Genomic DNA, 21,341 nt, shown 5'->3' on the forward strand with positions numbered 1-21,341 from the left:
TAAAGGCTACTCTTGGAATTCATCAGCATGCCTCAGCCAGGGAAACACATTGCAATCTGGCATATATGCTTAAAATTTGAATGTAGTGCCTTGCTGCTTGTCTACTGAAGCATGAAGAACAGAATCAGGGATTCAGAACCTTGTAGTTTTATGAAAGAAAATCAGTAGAAATGGGTTAAAGCCCACGTTTTCCAGTGATAATAATGAGGAAGTACCAAGCATTGACATTGTGTTTCCACTGACTATTTGGAAAGGGGTTGTGATAACCCTTTATAAGCTAACGGTGTGTGTGTGTGTGTGTGTGTGTGTGTGTGTGTGTGTGTGTGTGTGTACGCATGTAAATGTGAGGAGAGAGAAAGAGAGAGGGAGAGAGAGAGAATGTTGTGGGGAAACAAATTCCAACTTTTCTCCTTAGGAAGAGATTCTACGAGCAATATGTATTTATCCAGTTGTAGTATCAAGGCAGTAGATATGATAATCTCAACCCAGCAAAGCACACAGCAGAGAGAATGGAGAAGATCAAGACTCTGTTAATCACAGATAAACTCTATTCCCCTCCCCCAGGAAATGAGACACCAATGATCTCATACATAGTTATTGAACATCTACAATTCATTCTTTAGGCATTTTAAAGTACATAGCAAACACCAGTAAACTGAAATCATCTTGGGAGAAGCAATGTCTTCTAATCTTAAGGAGCTTTTAGTTTGGTGTGAGAAAGGAAGACATACAAAATACAATATAAACAAAAGAATATAAGACAATAGGTCACATTTATTTCAGGAATAAGAGTACTTAGGAGTTTGGAAATATTTTGATGCAACTCACTATTTTAATGGATTAAACAAGATATCATGTGATCATATTCACTGATGTCAATAAGAATGGACAAAACTTTAATGCTTATTCCTGATAAAATGTCTTAGCACACTAGAATTAAATGGATACTTCTTTCACATCCCCCAAATAGTCATGCCAATGCTAACTCTACTTGAGTCATTAGAAATCAGAAAAAAATAAAAATCTTGAAAATCATAATTCCTGTACATCATTGTCTTGGGTGTTTCTGATAAGACAAAAGAAGACAGAAGAGAGTAGAGGGATACAATGGTAGTTTCCAAGGTTGTGACTTTGGAGACCAGATACTTTCTCTTTCTGTCTTCAGATGTCTCTCTTGGCACCCAGCCACTGTCATGAGCAGGCTGTGAGGCAGTCCACATGGCCAAGTCCATAACTTCAAGTGAGCTCTAGTTGATGGCTGGCAACAGCTTGCACAGTTCAGCCATCTTGAAAGTAGATATTCAAGATTTCATGAAGGCAGCCTTAAGCGATCCTGTAAAAATAAAAATAATTGTCTCTTTTAGGCCCCATTCCAATTTCACATTTGTAAACGAATTAATGTTTACTTTTGTTTGAGACTAGGTTTTGGAGTGGTTTACTGAGTCAGTTCATACATAATCCTAAACTATGGCATTGGCTTTGAGCTTTGCTTACCTTGAGAAAAATCTCAGTAAAATTCTCAACTGCATCAAGTCAAGTGTAAACAGAAGCCTAGGAGGCCTGGTGAAAGGGTGATGAGAAACCAGTAAAGAAAGAACCACCAGGGGCTGGGGATATAGCCTAGTGACAAAAGTGCTTGCCTTGTATACATGAGGCCCTGGGTTCGATTCCCAAGCACCACATATACAGAAAATGGCCAGAAGTGGTGCTGTGGCTCAAGTGGCAGAGTGCTAGCCTTGAGCAGGAAGAAGCCAGGGACAGTGCTTAGGCCCTGAGTCCAAGCCCCAGGACTGGCCAAAAAAAAAAAAAAAAAAAAAAGAAAGAACCACCTTCCTTGTGCTCCTTATATCCAAGAGAGGAAAATTACTTAGATTAGAGACTTCTCTTTAGTTTCTTGGAGCATAAATAGTTATTCTTTGGTTTCTGGAAAAAAATTCCTACCTTACTTTCATTCTTGATTTTAAAGAGCAGTTTTAAACATTTCAAAAGTAATTTCTTATATGACCCTATTTTATACTTTAAGTCGCTTATTGATGCCAAATATCACGCATTACCATATGGTCTCCGAAGACAGTTGGTTCAGGGACATCACATGTTGTAAAGGATCTAAGAGCTAAGGCAGTGCCAGTTCTCCGATTCCACCGACAGTTGTTTTTCTGCAGTAGTTTTACCCTTCCTATGATTTGCACATGGGAAGAGGTAGTCTGTGGGATCAGAGAACTAAGGGTACAACTAGACAAGATCTGTCAGTATTTCTTTTACCACACTTATTCTGGGAGAAGTAGACTCTTGTTGCATTGAGTTGCTTTTCTCTGCTGTCATAACTCTTAATATTCTTAGTGTAGTTCCAAATAAATGTTTCAGGTACTGGAGAGTTGGGTTTTGCTCAAAGAACTTTAATATTTCATGGAAACTGAGAAGCTGATGAGAAATACATCCAATACAAGTTGCTTAACAGCAATCTAATGATTGTCTTTATATTATTTCCCTAAAATTCATTTGTGAAATGAATTCATGGGCCCAATTATATGCAATATTCTTTTCTAAGTAGGCCCACAGACGACTTCTATTCATTTTATGGACTAGTCTCTAAAGAGCACATCTTTGTATCTGTTTCTTTATGATAGGAATGCTGCAGGCTCCTTATTTCACCTCTGAGTTGGTGGTATAAATATAGTAGTAACTGCTTAAAATTTCTTTTTTTAATCAATGGTAGAAGATAACAAGAAGTTTGGGATAACAAAGAACACCAGATTACCCTGGATAATCAAGAAAGCACAAGACAGTTTCTAAGCTATCTCCTGGTTTTGGGATTAGGTACTACAACTTCTTTAGCCTCTCTGACTTTTCAGAGTTTTCCTGTCCTGAATGTTTTCTTTTAGTATGGGCAATGATTCTTCACTTGGCCAACATTTAATCTTCTTCCAGATCTACCTGTGTATTTCCTTGTAAAATCCAGTTTTAAAAAGTATCCTTAGTCAGTTTGACAATGTTTGATATCTAGTCAACCTTGATATATGAGCAGGTTCGTCATTCTTCCTCATCCTCTGGGATGATGACTGTTCACTCTGGCTGCCCTTATCCAGTATTTTTTAGGTCGATGTAGCCAGAATTCTGTCTATCCTTGATCTTTCCTTGATCTTATCATGGCTGTAAATCCCCATTTGTTCATACCATATCCAAGGTTGAGCATAATATTTCTATTGTGCTACAAAATCCCATTTCTATTATCATATGAACTTGAATGAAGTCTGAATTCCTATGTCTTAACAAGTATCACTCATATATATTTTTTCTTGAATAGCAAACACTTGGCATTACCTGTGGGCTTCATTTTCATTTTGCTCTTTTTCTGTTACATGCTTTCCAACATTGTTTCACAGTATGCTGCAAAGTGGTTTGGTAATTTTTTGTTTTGTCATAGTCAAAACTAAGATGAAACCAAACTCAGGGTTGTACACAAGCAAGGCAAGTGCTCTACCATGGAGGCATGACCACAACCCTTTTAATCATTTTAAAATGATAAATTTTATCATATTAAAAATGGAATCACTGCTAGACACTGGTGGCTCACATTAATCTTAGCTACTCAGGAGACTGAGTTCTAGATGATCATGATTTGAAGGCTGGCTTATGATTTGAGACTCTGTCCCCAAAATCACTAGCAAAAAGTAACCAGCTGGAGGTATATATAAGTCATGTGGTAGAGCACCAGCTTGTACCTGCACTCTGAGCCAGTGAGAGGCCCTAAGTTAAAACCTAGATACTCAGGGGAAAAAAGGAAAAACAAAGGAATCATGACCTTGGGAGGATCATGAACAACCCAGGTAGAAATGCTCAAGGGACTCCATCTCAGTGGAGGAAGCTAGATGCATTGGTGGATGCAAGTTATCCTAGAAATAACAGGAAGCCTAGAAGGATCTTGGCTCATTTACTTCTCAGGTGGGAAGTGAGACTGTACTACATGTGATGAAGGAAAATCAGGGATAGAGATGTGTATAAAGTAGTAAGAATGCCAACCAAGCAAGTATGAGGCCCTGAGTTTAAACCTTAGTACTGACAAAAAAAAAAAGTGGAACTATGAATCATGCACTGGCCATCTTCTGCCTTGAAGAAGCATCACTGGCATATCTGAGGTCCATCTGAGCAGAAATAGGAGGCAAAGTCTACCAAAGTGGAGTATATGTCTGTCTTTCACAGCCACCACAAATTGTCACATGGAATGATGGTGGATATGCCAGAGTAGTTGTTAAACCATAAACTTCTTTTCTTTCGTGTGTGTGTGTGTGTGTGTGTGTGTGTGTGTGTGTGCGCGTGTGTGTTTGCTAGTCTTGAGGCTTGAACTCAGGGCCTGGGTGCTGTCCCTGAGCTTTTGTGCGCAAGGGTAGCACTCTACCACTTGAGACATAGCTCCAGTTTCAGCTTTCTGGTAGTTGATTGGAAATGAGTCTCAAAGGCTGGCTTTGAAGTGCTAATGCAATCCTCAGATTTCAGCTAGAGTGGAATGAGCCACCAATGCGCAGATAGTAATCTGTGGGTTTTTTTTAATATAAAAAGGAGCTATTAAAGTAAACCTGGTCTCAAGAAAGCATGCCAAGAAGTCATGCAAAATCTGTATACTTTGCTAATATTGAAATGTAGATTAAATGTGAAGACAATCACCATCAATGATGTCAATTATATTACATGAATTGAGTAAATGGCATTTGCTGAAAAAGCACTGAAGGGTAATATGCCATTTTAAATTTATTCAAGCAGAAAGTCAATAAAATACCTCAATCCTAAGGAAAATTTCACTAATTTCCTTAGCTAACATTGCTTGTAGTTTGAGGATGAGTAAATGAGATTCAGAAATTATGCTAGTAAGTCATTTCTGTGGTATACTTGTTGTACATAAGTTTCAGTGTGATATGTTCACAAATACATATAATGTACTTCTATCCATATTTACCTCCTTGTAGTAATTATTATAAATTGTACAAATACATCAAACCATCACATGTCTTTGAATATATACAATCTTTATCAATTAAATATTAAGAAAGGAATAAATACTAGGTTCTGGTTGCTTATACTTTTAATCCTAGGTACTCAGGAGGCTGAGATATAGAAGATAAAATCTGAAGCCAGGTCAATCAAAAAAGTCCAAATGACTCCATCTTTCAAAGTAACCAGCAAGCTATGGGCTGGGAACATGGATCAAGTGGTAAAGCACCAGTCTAATAAGCAAGATGAGCAATCATGAGACCTTCAGTTCAAGATCAAACCCTAGAATCAGCAAAACAAACAAACAAACAAAAGACAAAAAGCAAAACTTCAATAAGAAGTAACTAAATTAAAGTTCTGGAGGCCCAGTTAAGAGGGTACAGTTATGGTAATGTGTAAGACAGATAAATAGAGAAATCTACAGGACAGAGGATAGTGAGTGTTTTGAGAAGCACCAAGTGGAGAAAGAAATTGGCATTGGAAAAAATATCTTCTCACAATTACTTTGGAATCTGCCCATCGTTTGACAGGTTTTCTCTTATTGGTTTCTTATGATATTTTACTGAATTTAAGATAAATTCTCATTTTTAAGAATGCTTATTTTTATTTATCAGAGCATGAAATGGAACAGAGAAGTTATATAACTTGCTGGAGATACTATAGAAATATAATTGGGAGTGAAAATGGGGCACACGTGATCTTTAAGAGCTTTCTTAGCTATAAGCTGTACTTTTTTTCCAAGAAACTTTCAACATTTACCAGGAGCCTTCCAGAAGTCCGGAAAAAATGAGTCCCATTTTGTGAATTTTCAGCACTAGGGTACTATACATTCAAAGGGAGAGCTTGAGGCCACCTTCAAATGAAGCCATGTAGGCAGCAACCTACTTTGTTAATGAACATTGCTATTCCTGGGGGTTACAGGTAAGGATAATTTAGATCAGTGCCTCAAAGAAAGACTGTGATTATGTAGACAACACTCCAATCTTTTACAATGGATATCCCTCAGTCTCCATCTCTACTGGAGCAACATGCACCTGTCCTGGGGAGACAGTAACTGCTGTTCGTATTTACAGAGAAGCTTCCAGGCTCAGGCTCATTTCTGTTGTAATACAATCCTGTTCTTGTTTATTCTATTTTACAATTAGCTTGGGGAAACAAGAAGCAAGTTGAGTCACTGGAATGAGTTCCATCTGTAAGAAAGTTTTCATCTTCAGGAAATGTATGCTGAAGAGCATTTCTTTATAATTCCGACACATTTGAATGGAAGATTAAAGAACACCAAAGCCACTGTCACTTACTACGAGGGATTGCATTTAGAAATATTTTTCCAATTTCAGGATCACAAAGGAAATTCGACATCCATTTTAAAACTGCCAGTTTATAATTTTTTGTGGTTATCACTAAGGATAAAATCCTCATATTTTAAAAGATGGAATTAGTCATAAAATCAATTTTACCATTTCCCCTTGGGTATTATGAATATTATGAAAGGATTTGTATAATCTTTACAAAGAATTCTGCAGTATACCAGATCTGTGGTTTTCTATGACAGATAAATGAAGTGTATGACTAGGGAGGTGTTTGAATGAATGATAAACTCATTCTAACATTGTAAGTATAGGTCTCTTCTTCTTTTTCAAGACAACCTGGATTATGACAATGATCCATAAGGCCATGGTGGCTTATGAATCACAGTGACAATATTTTTCAGTGGGTAGATTGTTTCCTTAGATGCTTTACAACTATTCAGTTAATACATGTAATATATGTGGGTCAACTTTACAAAGAACAAGGAAAAGAAATTTGATTTGAAATTTAAGAATTTTCTCTACTTCAAATATGTGCGTTTTCATTTTCTTAGACAGTTGTACTCTTTCCTCTGAGATTCTTCGACTTTTGTCTCAGATAGGACAAAACCTCCATTGTCAGCTCACTCACTGAATCTCACGGGGATGCTAGTTAAAACACGCAGAAGAAACAGAGTCATTAGAAGCCGACAGTGAGGTGATAGAGATTGAAACATCTTTAGCCAAGTATTTTGGTAGAGAATTTCTGGAAGAAAGGATTGCAGAAGAAATAAAACAGAGTAAAGGATGTGCTTTTCCAAACATACATCGAAGTTTGAAGTGAATTTTTTGTAATTCTATTTTGTAATGGGTATCTGAGGGAGTTTCACTGTGACTTTCCCATATATGCACATGGTGCATTTGCCAGTTGCTGCAGACTGGTTCAGAAGTGATTGCTTCCATAAGTGTGAATTGACCTAGGGTGTTAGCAGTGCAGGTGGTGAGAGCTGGTTGCATTTGGGTTTTTGTTTCTGGAGTAGAGAAACCATGCCTCACTAAAGTGTCTTGAGGGAGGAAGTGCAAGGTCAGTAACTGGAGTAGGTGGCTCTGGTGACAAGCAGCTAAAGGAAGACTGAACCTCACAGGTAAACCAGTAAAATACGCCAACGAAAAGTATCAGGAGAAATTTCTAGAAGATGCAATCAGATCATAGGAAATCCTCATCGTTTCCAAAATTAAAATGTCACAGGAAAATTAAAGAAGAGACCAGGTATTGCTGAGAACTACGGAAATAAATGAAAGAAATACTTTATAATGCTGAGAAAAAGCAGAAAGAGCAATTAGGAAAGAAACACATAGCTATGAAGAACAGGGGGTCTTGGAAGAGAAGTGGATATATGGTTTAAGGTGTAAATGTTGCTAATATGCTACATAAATGGCTCTGTGTCTCAAGTGGTAGATCAGTAGCCTTGAGCTGAATTGCTCAGGGACAGTGCCCGGGCCCAAAGTTCAAACTCCACGACCAACAAAATAAAACAAAACCCCCAAATCAAAACCAGAACAAAAAAAAAGCTATCCATCTGTTATTCACCATCAATCTCAATACTTAAAAATGCTTTATGAAAAATCATAATGCAAGCTAAATAAACCTTAAAGCAAGGAGGCTTGTAAGGCAAAACTAAATGATGTCCTGAAGCTGAAATTCTAAACTATACCAGCAAAACCCAGGAAGAATTTTGGAGGGAAGAGTAAGAGAAAGGGGATAGAGTTGGGAATAGGCACAACCTCAGATTTCATCTCTAGAGTTCTGGCAGTAGACATATCTTGATGGAAGGAATGATCATTCAATTTTACAGATGAATTTGAAAAGTTAAGGGGAATTTCCAAAGTTAAAGTTGATAGAAAAAGGAAGTAGAATTTAACAATTGATGGTGACAACAAAAATAACAAAGTGAACAAAAGAAAACAATCAAGTAATGAGAAATAAACATAAATATGGTAAGTAAAAGAAGGAGTATACTTTTCAGGACAATTGTAAACACAACTTTCCTACTAAAAGGTAAAGATTAATAATTGGGATAAAACAGCAAATTGGAGTGCTTGTTTTTAAATGATTAATCAAAGTTCCAAACAAAAAAAAGTTAAAAGTAAAATTTGATTTGTTTCTTTTAGGATGTACACAATAGATGTGCACAATAGATTCCTTGCTCAAGATTTAGCAACACAATTTTTATTTGAGACAAGATTGACTAGTACGTAATTTTCCCTAGGAATTCTGAACAGTTAGAATGACCCTATTATTTGAGGGGATTTGTTTTGTGAGTGGACCCCTCTGCTACAGGAGACTTATCCTGGTCTTGTATGTTCTAATTTTTTAAAATTATTATATTCAGAGGAAGCTTAGAATTTTTGTTTTTAGAAGCTCCTGAGTGATTCAGAAGAGCAACTGGGTTGAGCACTTCTGTTAGTTTTGTGTTACAGTGCATTGAGAATATAGCCAACCTTGGTCTGAACCATGAGAATCTTGACAACCTCTGAATATGTCCACCGGTGGGAGAATGTGCAGTGAACATCCCTTCAACATTGTCTTGTCAAGGACAAAGTAGTAACAAGAGCAGAAGTGTGGCCCGAAGTGAAGCAGCAGGAAGTTCATGGCACTGCCTACAAATTATTCTGGCTAGAAATGCTTACCTGAAAGTAATAAAGCATGTAGATCTGACTTCCAACTTATGTTAAATACTGGGGGGAGTGAGGGGAAAGAGGGAATGAAATAGTGTCATGAGAAAATAGTCAGATGAATATAGAACATGGGCATTTTTATAGGATATGTAGTGTGTGTGTGTGTGTGTGTGTGCTTGTGTGTGTGTGTGCATACATGTGCATTTGAGGAAAAAGTTTGCTCTGTGTTCTAAAGAGACTTAAGGATTCATAGCAATTGTATATAACATATGCTTTTTGTTTGCAACCTGTTTCAAGCTAACAAGCTGTCCAAGCTATTTTGGAACAGCTGGAAAACATTGAATATCAAATTTGTAGTAGAGAATATTAAGAATAATAGTGAAACTTTTGTTTGATAATGATTTGTAGTTATAGAGAAAAATGTTATTTTTAGAGAAACATATAGACAGATGAAATGCTTGATGCCTGAGGCTGGGGATATGGCCTAGTGGTGAGAGAGCTTGCCTCATATACATGAGGCCCTGGGTTCGATTCCCCAGCACCACATATACAGAAAACGGCCAGAAGTGGCACTGTGGCTCAAGTGGCAGAGTGCTAGCCTTGAGCAAGAAGAAGCCAGGGACAGTGCTCAGGCCCTGAGTCCAAGGCCCAGGACTGGCCAAAAAAAAAAGACAAAAAAAATGCTTGATGCCTGAAATTTACTTAAAATATCTCAGCAAACACATTACAAAATTAAATTAAAACTATATCTCAGTTCATCATACACATTCTCTCCAGTGTTCTTTATGTTTGATATTTTTCCTAATAAAACAAAGAAATAATTAACCATCTCAAAGACAGCCACATTGGCACCAAAATTGCTCTCACAGAAATATGTTTCATATTTTCCCATGAGACATTTCCTTTTAGGTTGATGCTATCTCTAGCTTTTCAGATCATTTCTACTTGTGGAGAAGGAAGTTAAATGACTTATACTGTTCTCTATTTTTGTGCCCGACTCACTTTTTTTCTCTACTACTACTACTACTAAGGTCATTAGTTGGGTGACTTTAACATCTACTTGACAGTCCCCAATTTTCTGACCTTGAGTTATGTCATTAGCTTGTACTCTTCATTTCCTTATGCAGCCTCAAATCCCTACTCTTTCCACTACAGCTTACACCAGGCACTCTAGTTACTTTTAGAATCACAAGCTCGAACATTATATGTTCTGATTATCATGTCTTGTCATGGTGCCCCCATTCCAGTAGTGTTTTAGCCCAATGCTAAGAGCCCCTAACCCAGTACCAGCACTGTTTTCCATTTCCCACCATTGTTTCAATTGTATCCTCAGTCCTATAATAACCCCTTTCTTCATTTTTAAACCTCTGTCCTGGACCATCTCCTTTATCATACTGGCTTAAGGAAACCTCACCATGGCTAAGGCTAGACCTCTTATCTCTGAGCCAAAGGCAGTCTGTATATGCTGGTATGAAGAGTGCAGTGTGCTGACAGGTATCTCTTTAAGTCTCTGACCACAAACCTCAAGTGAATCTTCGGGACTCCTTGGCATTCTACTCTCCACAAACCTACAAACCACTTCTCTTCCTCTCTCTCAGCTGATCAGCTCACTTCTTATTTGACTGAGGAAACATTCATCATGAAAAACATGCTCATCTGCCACTGTGGAATCCATTATCCTACCTTCGCCTTTACCTGGGAGTTCAGTTTCTCTTTCTGGGGTGGGAGAGATAATCTTTCCTGCTCCTATTTAGGGCTGAGACTCATCATCTATCCTCAGTCCACACTCAGGGTCTTCTGTCCTGCAAATTTCCTTCTTTCTCATATCACATTTCCCTCAAGGATCTGAATCTCAGCATCAAACGGCTGTAGACAATTTAATCCTGTGGTTATATCCCAGTATGGTAAAATTCCATGCAAGCTTGTTTTTGATGTCTAAAACTCTTATTCATCCAAAGTAGGTAAAAAAAAATAACTGTATAGAATAGGTAGATAAAATAATACACTGGGCAATGTTGTCTCTACTACTCAACTTCTTGAGTAACATATCATGACCATATTTAGAGCTTTTCTCTCTCTTAAATCATTACCAATCCTCCCTCTTCACCGGCTCTCACATGTAGCACACAGAGAACTAATGTGACCACACAATGAGAACTAGGTTGTTCAGATCTCTTGCTATATGGAGTAAAGTTGATGATGGCCCTAGCTGTCTCACTTCTGAATTTACCCTGGATTCCACCCTCTGATACTGGAAACTTCCAGCAATTGCTAATATACAGTTAAAAGTTCAGGCCAACTTCTGTTAGATACAAGACCTTCTCTAATAGGCGACTGTCTTATTCTGCTTCCTGTTGGATAACAGAACACCTGAAACTGGGTAATGTCTAAATGAAAGAGGTTTATTTTAGCGTAGGTTCTAGAGGTTAGAAAGTCTAGGAGTGATATAACAATCGTAACTACTTTCAACGTCCCATCTGTATCTGTAGCTTCTATTATTGATGATGTTCTTGTATCACCTTCCTGTGATTGTATATACACTATCTCTGTAATCTTATCTGAGTATATTGGAAACCGTGTATACTGGTATTAGAAGTAGGAAATTGAAAGGGAATACCAAAATTGAGAGACACAGGGTAAAAAAAGACAAACAACTACAAAAGCAATACTTGTAAAACTGTTGGTGTAAGTGAACTGAACACCTCAGGGGGGGGAAGGGAAAGTGGGAGGAGGGAGGGGGGTATGAGGGACAAGGTAACAAACAGTACAAGAAATGTATCCAATGCCTAACGTATGAAATTGTAACCTCTCTGTACACCAGGTTGATAATAAAAATTTGAAAAAAAAAAAAAAAGAAAGTCTAGGAGTACCCACCCATCTGCCTTCTGGTGAGGGTGCCATGGTGATTCATGACAGAAGCATTAGTGCAAGGGGACCTACATGAAAAGAGAAATGAGGCATGACTCCTGAGATAACTAGTCAATTTTTCGGTACCTAAACACCCCCCAAAAGTCTGTTCCAAACGTTGCTAACACTAATTGAGCTTTCTGTACATTGACTGGGGGTAAGCTCTCAAAGTTCAGCATTGATGATGCCGTCACCACACCACAACTTCCTTAGTCCCTTGCTGACCTTGCAGACTCTTCCCACTTAATTTTTATTTCTTTCTCTGTTCATGGAGTCACACCCTCATTGTGATGTGAAGGCCCTTCAGCTTCTTCCTGTTTCCTCTCTCTCATCTCTTTCAGCTACTTCCTCTTGCACAACAAATTCTTTATTTTCTTGTGTGCTAGTGTGAAGACTTGAACTCAGGGGCTGATTGCTATCCCTTTGGTTTTTCCGTTCAAGCCCATCTCCACTTTTGGCTCTCTGCTGGTTAATTGGAGATAAGTCTCATGGACTTCCCTGCTACCTTTGAACCAGGATCCTCAGCTCTCAACCTTCTGTGGGCCACTGGCACCTCGTTCACATATAATTGTTGAAGACTCAAACTAACAGAGACTCTGCCCTAATTTTGGTTTATATTATTGTCCCAACTGTCTGTGTCTCTTTTGTATATTTATGTATTATTATTTATGTTATCAAAGTTGGTACAGTCATCTCAGTTTTATGACTCTTGCCATCTATTTTTTTTCCAAAGCCTTTTTTACTCTTCTTGATCTGCGGCTTACCGGTGTAAGCCTGCAATCAGCTTAACACATTCCAGCAGAAACCCCAGTGAGAATCTGATTGGAACTGCCATGAAGTGCTCAATAAATATGGGAAAGTGGACACCTTTATATGACTGACTTTTTCTATGAGTGAGCATAGTTTGTCTCTTGATTTATTCAGGTCTTTATTGTCTTTCTGTGATGTTTTACTGTTTCACTCCTAACTGCCTTGTATTTTTGTTGCTCTTAAAAAAATTAAATTTCTTTACATTTTAGTGTATGTTGACCCTTTTGGTTTTATGTCTCGCAGTAGTGCTGATTTCAGCAATCATACAATTATTATTATAGTACTTTGTTTATATCATTTTATTTTATAAGTGTACAATTATTTTATCCATAGGGGAAGATTTATTTCATTCTCTATTTTTTTATGCTTAAATGAATTCTTTTGGTATTAATCTCAAATGAACCTACTTAACCAGGCCTTTTGTTCTCCCTCCCCCACTGAAACTATGGTGATAGGAATCCTGAATGGCCTTTTCATTGCCATGACCAGTGGTTACATTTCAGCCTCCAGCATGTGTTCCTCAGAAACATAAGGTTCCAATGACCATCCTTGCTTTTATATCTTATTTTATACTTCTTTTTTCTTTTGGCAGTACCATGATTCGAACTTGGTGTCTCATGCTCATTTGGCAGGTTCTCTACTTCTGAGACACATTTCCTGTTCATTTTACGCATTTAAAAAAATTAGTCTGAAAACTAGTATCAGCTATTTATTTATACATTTTACTAGTATCATTTATGTGAATAAGTGGGTATTATTTTGACTTGTCCAAATATACACACCATGTACCTTCCTCAGACTCACCTCTCTGTCACTCTCACACATGACCTCTTCCCACTCCCCAGTCTCAATAAGCTTCATGGTTTTGTGTTCACATGTGTACATCAGTTATTTTCATCATATTCAATCTCCTTTAACCTTTCTGCACTTTGTGATCTTTGTGCTTCTGAACTTGACTTACTTTTGAGTAACATCCATTTTTGGCCAATGACATAATTTCATTCTTATGGCTGAGTAATACTCCATTGTGTATATGAACTGTATTTTCTTAATCCATTTATCTGTTGTAGGGTTTCTTGGCTGTTTTCATAGCTTAGCTATTTTGAATAGATCTGCAATGAAAATGAATATGAAAGTGCCTCTTTGCACTGGTTACTAGTTAGATAATATCTTATTTCTTGCCCAGGGTTATGTCTGGAATTGGATGTCCTTACATTACCCTTCTTATCATAACTAATAAGCCACATGTGTGCCACTGTTCTCAGCTATTGATTAAGAAGGTGTCATGAGAGCTTTTCAGCATAAGTGGCCTGGAAACTCCATCTTCCCATTTTCAGGCTAATCCTACCTTTCCCCTTTCCAAATAGCTAGCATGATAGAGGTGAGCCACCAATGGCTGGCTTGCCTTTCTTTTAGAAAGTTTTTTTTTTTTTTACTTAGTTTCTTGGACAGTGTCTTCCTCTAGTTTCTTCACACATCCTTAGTTGCATAGTGTCATTATAATTTGCAGATTCCTTCTCATTGCTCAGCCTGTCAATTTGGAATGGCCTTTAAACTTTTTTTTTCATTTTCTTTCCATTTTTTTCCTATGCTGGGGATTGAACCCAGGTTCTCACACATACTAGATAATTACTTTACCCGTGAGCTATGTTCCAAGCCCAAGCTATGTCTTTTCTGTTTGCATTCACTCTCTAGGTGGTTTTATTCAGACCCATACACTGAGAGTTCAAATTTATATCTCCAGTGCCAGGATCTCTTGAACTTTACACTCTTTTATCCAATCTTTAACACTTTATACTTGGAGCTCCAATAGACACCACAAACTAAACAAACCCCAAACTCACATTTCCCCTTCTAGCCTTACAACCAAGCCTTTCTTTCGGTCCCAATGACCTGAGTAGTTTCCATTTCAGTAAGTAATACCATCATTTCTTTGCAGCTCTGAACAAAATCTAGGGGGGTCAATCTCACTTTCTTTTCCTCCCACAACCAATATCAATTTACTTCCAAGCTAGGCTGCCTCAATCTCAAAGAATATATCACATCGATGATCACATCTCATCATGTCTTCTGCTTCTGGCTTTGGTCTATCATTTTCTTCCTGAACTAATGCAGTCACCACCTACTGACCTCCCTGTTTCTACCATGTCCCACTACAACTTATTTTCTATATAACAGTTGGAATAGTATTTCTAAAAGAGAGAGATGATCCATTCTTTTCTTTGCTCAAAACTTTTCAATGATTTCCCATCACATTCACAATATAATCCAATGTTTTACTTTGGCCTATAAGGTCTCACTTGAACTGATCTTACCATGACCTCTACCACTTCATTCAATTTACTCAATTCAAGCCATATTGGTCTATTAGCCTTTCTTTAAACACAGTAAAGCCATGTCTAACTCAAGACCTATGTATTTATTGTTTCCTCTTCTCAGGATCTTCTTTTCCTTCTTGAGTTCTGCACAGATATTACCTTCAATTAAGATTTCTACTCAATTATTAATTTTACCAACATGGGCTTTCCTGATCACCATAAGTTCCATTCTCTCTCCTCATTCTCTTAACCTGCTTTACTTTAAAGTTTCTTTATAATACCTATAAATGTCTGATACACATTTTATATAGATATTTATTGTTTGTCTTCTAACTATAACATAATTTCCCATCAGGCAGGTCCCTCCTATTAGTATAGTTGCATTGCAAGTGTCTAAAGAAATACTTGAAACACAATGTTTGCTGAATGAATAGTCTTCTAGGATTTGCAAATATATACATAGCTTTCTCTGTTTATATCTGTCTTTTTTTTACTGTTCATATTTTTCTTTGAATTCCAACTTTAACAAAAGCATTCAGACAACTTAATAAAAGGCAGAAAAATTGACTCAAACTTCATTCTGGCTAATGGAAATCTTTCACAGGAATAGCAATAGAAACTAGTATACCTAGCCAAAGAAGGCTTAATAAGAAATGAATTCAAGGGTTACTAGGTAATCTTAAGCTTTTAATACAAAATAAAGTACCATACATTAGAAGGGGAATAGGGAGTAAAATGTTCAAGGAACAAGACAAGGCAAGATCTTATGCTCAGAAGAACCCATAGTACCTAATGTACAAATTTCTTACAACAGACAAATAGCATATTATCTACTGAACACACATACAGGCCTGAAACCCTCAATGAACACCATGACAATAATTCCAATTTACTTTGCTTAGATAGATAAGGCTGAGAAAAAAGCATTCTTTTACAGATAAGAGAAACAGACCAGCAAGAAGAACACTTATTTTTACCTATAGTTATTTTCAAATGTCCATGAAATTACCTGTAATCCTGGAAATGGGACAGTGGCTCAAATGGTACAGTGCCACTGTCTTTTTACTCTTTCACAATTTATATAGATCAATTTCCTTTTTTAAATATTCATATATGTATATATGTATTTTTTTCTTGTTCTTTTTCTTTAGGTGTGACTGTGTAACTATTTTCTCTATTCACAGCAAATTTTTATCTCTGAATTCCACTCTGGTATTTCACAATTCTTTTAATTTTTTTTAAATGTAGAACTCCTTGACTAAGGGAAACATGTTTTTACAGAGCTGTGAAAATTTGGTAAAATACTGAGGTATCTGTGATAAAGTCTTTTCTGTAAGAATACAGAACTGGAAACATATGTCTTTTAATCCAAATCCATACTGTGGGGAAGCAGGGAAGATGTGTTCATTTTTTGGCTTTGACTTCATTGTCTGAGGCTAATAATTTCAGCGGATAGAAGGAAAATCCCCAGCTGTTCTCCTTGTATTATGGACACTGCTTTATGTTTCTCCAGCTGTCTTTGCAATAATATTGAATTTGAGTTGTGTGCTTGTTCATTGAAAGTTTTGAAAATTTCATTTTGGTGCCTAAAAGTGTTTCTTTCTAAAACTGATCCCATTGTCAATGTGAGTTCTACTGAGAAAGCCCTCCATGATTTCTCAGTGTCTTTAGGTTTTTAATGACAACACTGCATCTTGTGCAGAGTACAGAATGTTCTGTACCTGGAGCAGTAGTTGTTTTAATTATGGATGTTTAATTTCTTTAAGTGATTGAAAATATGACAACCTGAGTAATAAGTCTCTGATTTCTTAGTTCGTTGTTCTTGATGAACAGGTTTATGGTGACTCTCTGTGTATGTGTTTGGATTGCCCTTGCTCCTTCCTCACTTATACCATGATGGTATCTCTTGAATACCTGGGCAATGCTTGAATCTGAACCCTCCCTCCCTCCCTCCCTCCCTCCCTCCCTCCCTTCCTTCCTTGTTCATGAGACTTGAACTATGGCTTCACGATCACTTACTTTCTTGCTTATAGCTGCTGTTCTTCCAGTTGAGCCATGCCTCTAGCACAGGTTTTTTTCTGGTTGTTTTGGATTGGGAGTCTGGTGGACTTTTCTGGCCAGACTAACTTTGACCTAGGTCCTCTAAGTTTCGGTATCCTAACAGCTTATGTTTATAGGTGTGAGCCACCAGCACCCAGACTGGTCCAGTTCACAACCATTTTTGTATCAACCAAGAAGTCTTTAGGGGGCTGGGGATGTGGCCTAGTGGCAAGAGTGCTTGCCTCCCATACATGAAGCCCTGGGTTCAATTCCCCAGCACCACATATACAGAAAATGGCCAGAAGTGGCGCTGTGGCTCAAGTGGCAGAGTGCTAACTTTGAGCAAAAAGAAGCCAGGGACAGTGCTCAGGCCCTGAGTCCAAAAGCCCCAGAACTGGCAAAAAAAAAAAAAAAAAAAGAAGTATTTAGGCTTTTTTTTTTTTAACACAGTCTACTTGAAAGAAAAGCATATCTCAGGAGTATGAAATAAAAATTCTCTCAAATGAACTGTAGTAAAACCATAGTGACTTGCTGGGGCTGCCCCAAGAAGGGAGACTAGGAATTGCAACTAGAGGTGTAGACTCTTGTCTGTAGGATATCTTGGGGAAGGTAATTTGCAACATTCAGATCTTGCAGAGAAAACTTTAAGTTCTATTAGCTTCTATAAGCTTCTATTAGCTGTGATTGGTGCAATGATGGTCTTGGAGGGCACAGAGATCTTTAATAGCATAGTGTAATAGCCAATATAATGAGTAACTGCTCTTTTAGGATGTTGTGAAAACTATTCTTATTCATGTCTATGCTTTGTATTTTCTCCACAGAAGCTCATTGGATTGATACAAGCTGATGGAACAAGGAAGGACAGGATGTAAAGACATAAGCAGGTAGTTGAAACAGAAGCTCCAACATGTAAAAAATTGCTGCTCCTTCTCATCTCTGCCTTTCCCTTTCCACACTGCAGCTGTGGTCCTCTCCCTGTCTGTTTGTACTCTCTGTACCACATCCTCTGCTTCCTTGGGATGGATTCCCCCTCCCTCGTTTCTTTTCCATCTTAAGACTAGACTTAGTTCAGAAAGAGAAGCCATATTATCAATTACAAAAGATTCACTATCTGACCCATGTTACATTTGAAAGATATAGTATTAAAGTAGAAAATATTTATTTGATCAAAATATTGTATGGGGTATTGTTGGGGTTTCAGCTTGGCATTGAGGGGGGAAGGGCGATGAGAGCAGTCCCAACACGTTGACCTTCCCTTGCCCTGGGGCCATGTGGAAGTTAGCCACACCTATCTCCTTCTGGGTCCGGAACCGGAGGGAGTAGCTCTAAAACCAGCCCCCCACCTCTTGCCAGCAAGCACGTGTGCCACCTTGGCGCGGGCAGTACCCAGAGGGCGGTGCTATGGGAAGTGAAGTTAGCCCATGAGGGAGGTCCTAAGGAGCTGCTCTTGGATGGACAAGCTCGCCAGCCTATGGTTAGTTCCTGGTCAATCCCCCCCTTTCCTCATCATTACTGCTATATGACTGTTAGCCCCTCCCTTGAATAAACAGATTGCCCTCTAAGGCTTCTCTGAGAGGCATTCGTGCCTGGCTTCCTTGGTGGGTATAGGAAGGGGGGAAGGAGTCTCACTCAGCCTTGTGCACCTGAGGTTTACTGGTGTCCTCCACTCCATCTTGGCTTGCCCACAGGTCAGGCGGCCAGGGGAGAGGGTGGAAAGGGAGCACAGATAAGGGAATAAGCTTAGCATCCCGGCACCAGGGGAGGTAAATCTAGCCCAGCAGGATGTTTTCAATATTTAGCTTCTCTATACAATGAAGGGACTAATGATTTAGGACTTCTATGACAAAATGAAAAGCACAGTGGATCATGCCTAGGAAATATTCTGGCTTAAAGAATATGGTGCAGGATTGACCAGTTGCCTGTCCTTCTTCCTGGGAGAGTAATGGAATGCTATTTTCCTTCTAGACCATAAATTGTTTTAATTATAGATGTTTAAAGATGTTTGTTATTAATTCCTTTCTATGAATGATTTAAAAGGCTGCTTCTCATTTCCATGCACTTACTTAAAAGCTTTTCGTCCTTAATGGAGACTCTACAGAAGGAAATGTTTGAAAGAACTGTGAGGTATGCCAAATAGCTATTTCTGGTTAAGCAAGCTGATATGCTGTGTTAGTAGAATCTACAAGAGCTCTATGGTTATCATCTTATGAGGATTCAGTTCTTCCTCAAGAAGAAAAGGTCTCTTAATGTATCGAAAAAGCTAAGATAAGTTATATGTTATTTTTCCAAAAGAGGTAAACATATCGCATGCTAGAACAGCCTGTCTTCACTGCTTCATAACTTTGCATTTTTTTCTATTTTGCTTCTCTAGGAAGAATATTAAATTTAACACACATTTACACTAAAAAGGAAAATGGATCATTTATATTATTTCACAATTTAGGTCTAGACCTTGTTTGTTTTGGTTTGATACTGAACACAAAAAGGTGAAAATGTCCAGTTATTACTGGAGTAAAGTACTAGATCCAATTTCCAAAACTTGTATCCACCTGCTTCCTCAGGCAGTTAGTTAAACTCAGAACATCTAGAGGGGATTTCATCAGATTATGAGTAGGGTCTAGCTCTAGGAAAACTGAAGAGGCCTTTTCAAGATTGTTCAGGTTTGACAGAGGCAATGCGTTTGTTTTGTCTCCTCTCAGTTGGGAAGAACCAGTCAATAAGAGACGCTGAGATTCACTAAATAATTTGACTTTTTTCCTGCTTAGTGTGAATAAATTGGAATAAAAGGACAATTGTGATGCCTTTCTAATTCTTGGGGATAGAATGCTTAATGTTATAGTTGAAAGCTAATATAGACCCTGAAGCAAAGATTTTAGTATTTCTATCTCTTTCATGGCATGGAATAGAGATTGAAATCCAATGAAATTTGGGTGCCAACCTGTCAGGATAACTCAGCACTTATTCATTAATAGCCCATTTGTTCATTTCTTCAGCAGATTCCCTCCTATGTGTTAAGGATATCATTTAAGTCACAAGCTTTTCTTCTGAAATGTTTTTGTGTACCTGTATGGAAAGGCAGAGATTCAGGCATTAGAAGAAGACAGCACTATTGGGGAATCTTGTAACAATTATTGTGTCCTCTGTATGTATGTGTGTATGTACATATATACATATGTATGTGTTTGTTGACATATAAATCTGGGCCTTCTCTGATAGTTGGAGTACCTGATATTAATAGAATAACACTTAGTTGAAGATAAGCAAAGGGCAGCATGAATAGTTATGTCACTAGGATTCAAATTTTACTAGGGTGGCATCTTGGAGAAACAGCAGAATGTGTCTTAGGGGTGACTGTTCTTGTGAACTCGAATCTTATGGAAAAACTTAGTATTAAAATGCTTTACTTACTAAGCCAGAAAGTGATAAGACACTTACTATGGAAATTTAGGAAAAGTAGATGACTGTATCTAGAGATATATAAAAAATATGTCTTCTTTTTGTTTGTTTTGGTTCTGAGCAGGAGTGCCAAATATCTTGCTACTATGTAATATAGATACATACAATTTTATAAGGAATACCTTTAATAAGGACAATATACAAATATCAGACATTCTTTATTCTTTAATCCATCTCTCTACTGTCTGATTAACTGATAAAATTAGTAAGCATCTCCTACATTCCAGGGTTTTGTCTTCTGAAGATCTAGCATTGAACTCTGTCTTGAGATATGTGTAACATTGTTTCATTAACTACTGAATTATCCAAAATTACAAAATATATGCTATAGAAATCATTTCTCTTAAGGTCCATTTACTAGAATAAAGTATAGAAGTAGAGATACTGTATTTACCAAAAAATTATTTCACTTTTTCCCATGCTTGTTTGTATGTGTTGGCTATTAGAAGTCAGTCATTTCCTAAGAGTTCTACACAGTATCTTAATTCTGTTTTACATACAATTTATAGTTTCTTCTCCTCCAGATTACAGTGACAGAACTCCCAGCTTGGCTTAGGTTTATAGTAGCAGCAGTTTGTTTTTCTTTTCTCATATCTCCAACATGCAACACTTGTCTCCTACCATTTTCTTGTTCATTGAGAGTCATATTGGATTCCCTTAGTATTTATTTTTTTATTTAATAAATTGTTAAAGAATGAGCCCTTTATAGAGAATAGAGGTGATATAGGTTGAAATTGTGGAGGTTAAAATTCCAGAATACGGTGTCCCTATCAACTGTCTTCTGATGAGGGGTTTATGGTGGATGACATCAGTAGCATGTGCATCTTTGTGAGTGAGCATATAAGCCCAGAATTGAAAG

This window comes from Perognathus longimembris, chromosome 3 (assembly GCF_023159225.1).
Source record: "Perognathus longimembris pacificus isolate PPM17 chromosome 3, ASM2315922v1, whole genome shotgun sequence".
NCBI classification, from domain to species: domain Eukaryota; kingdom Metazoa; phylum Chordata; class Mammalia; order Rodentia; family Heteromyidae; genus Perognathus; species Perognathus longimembris.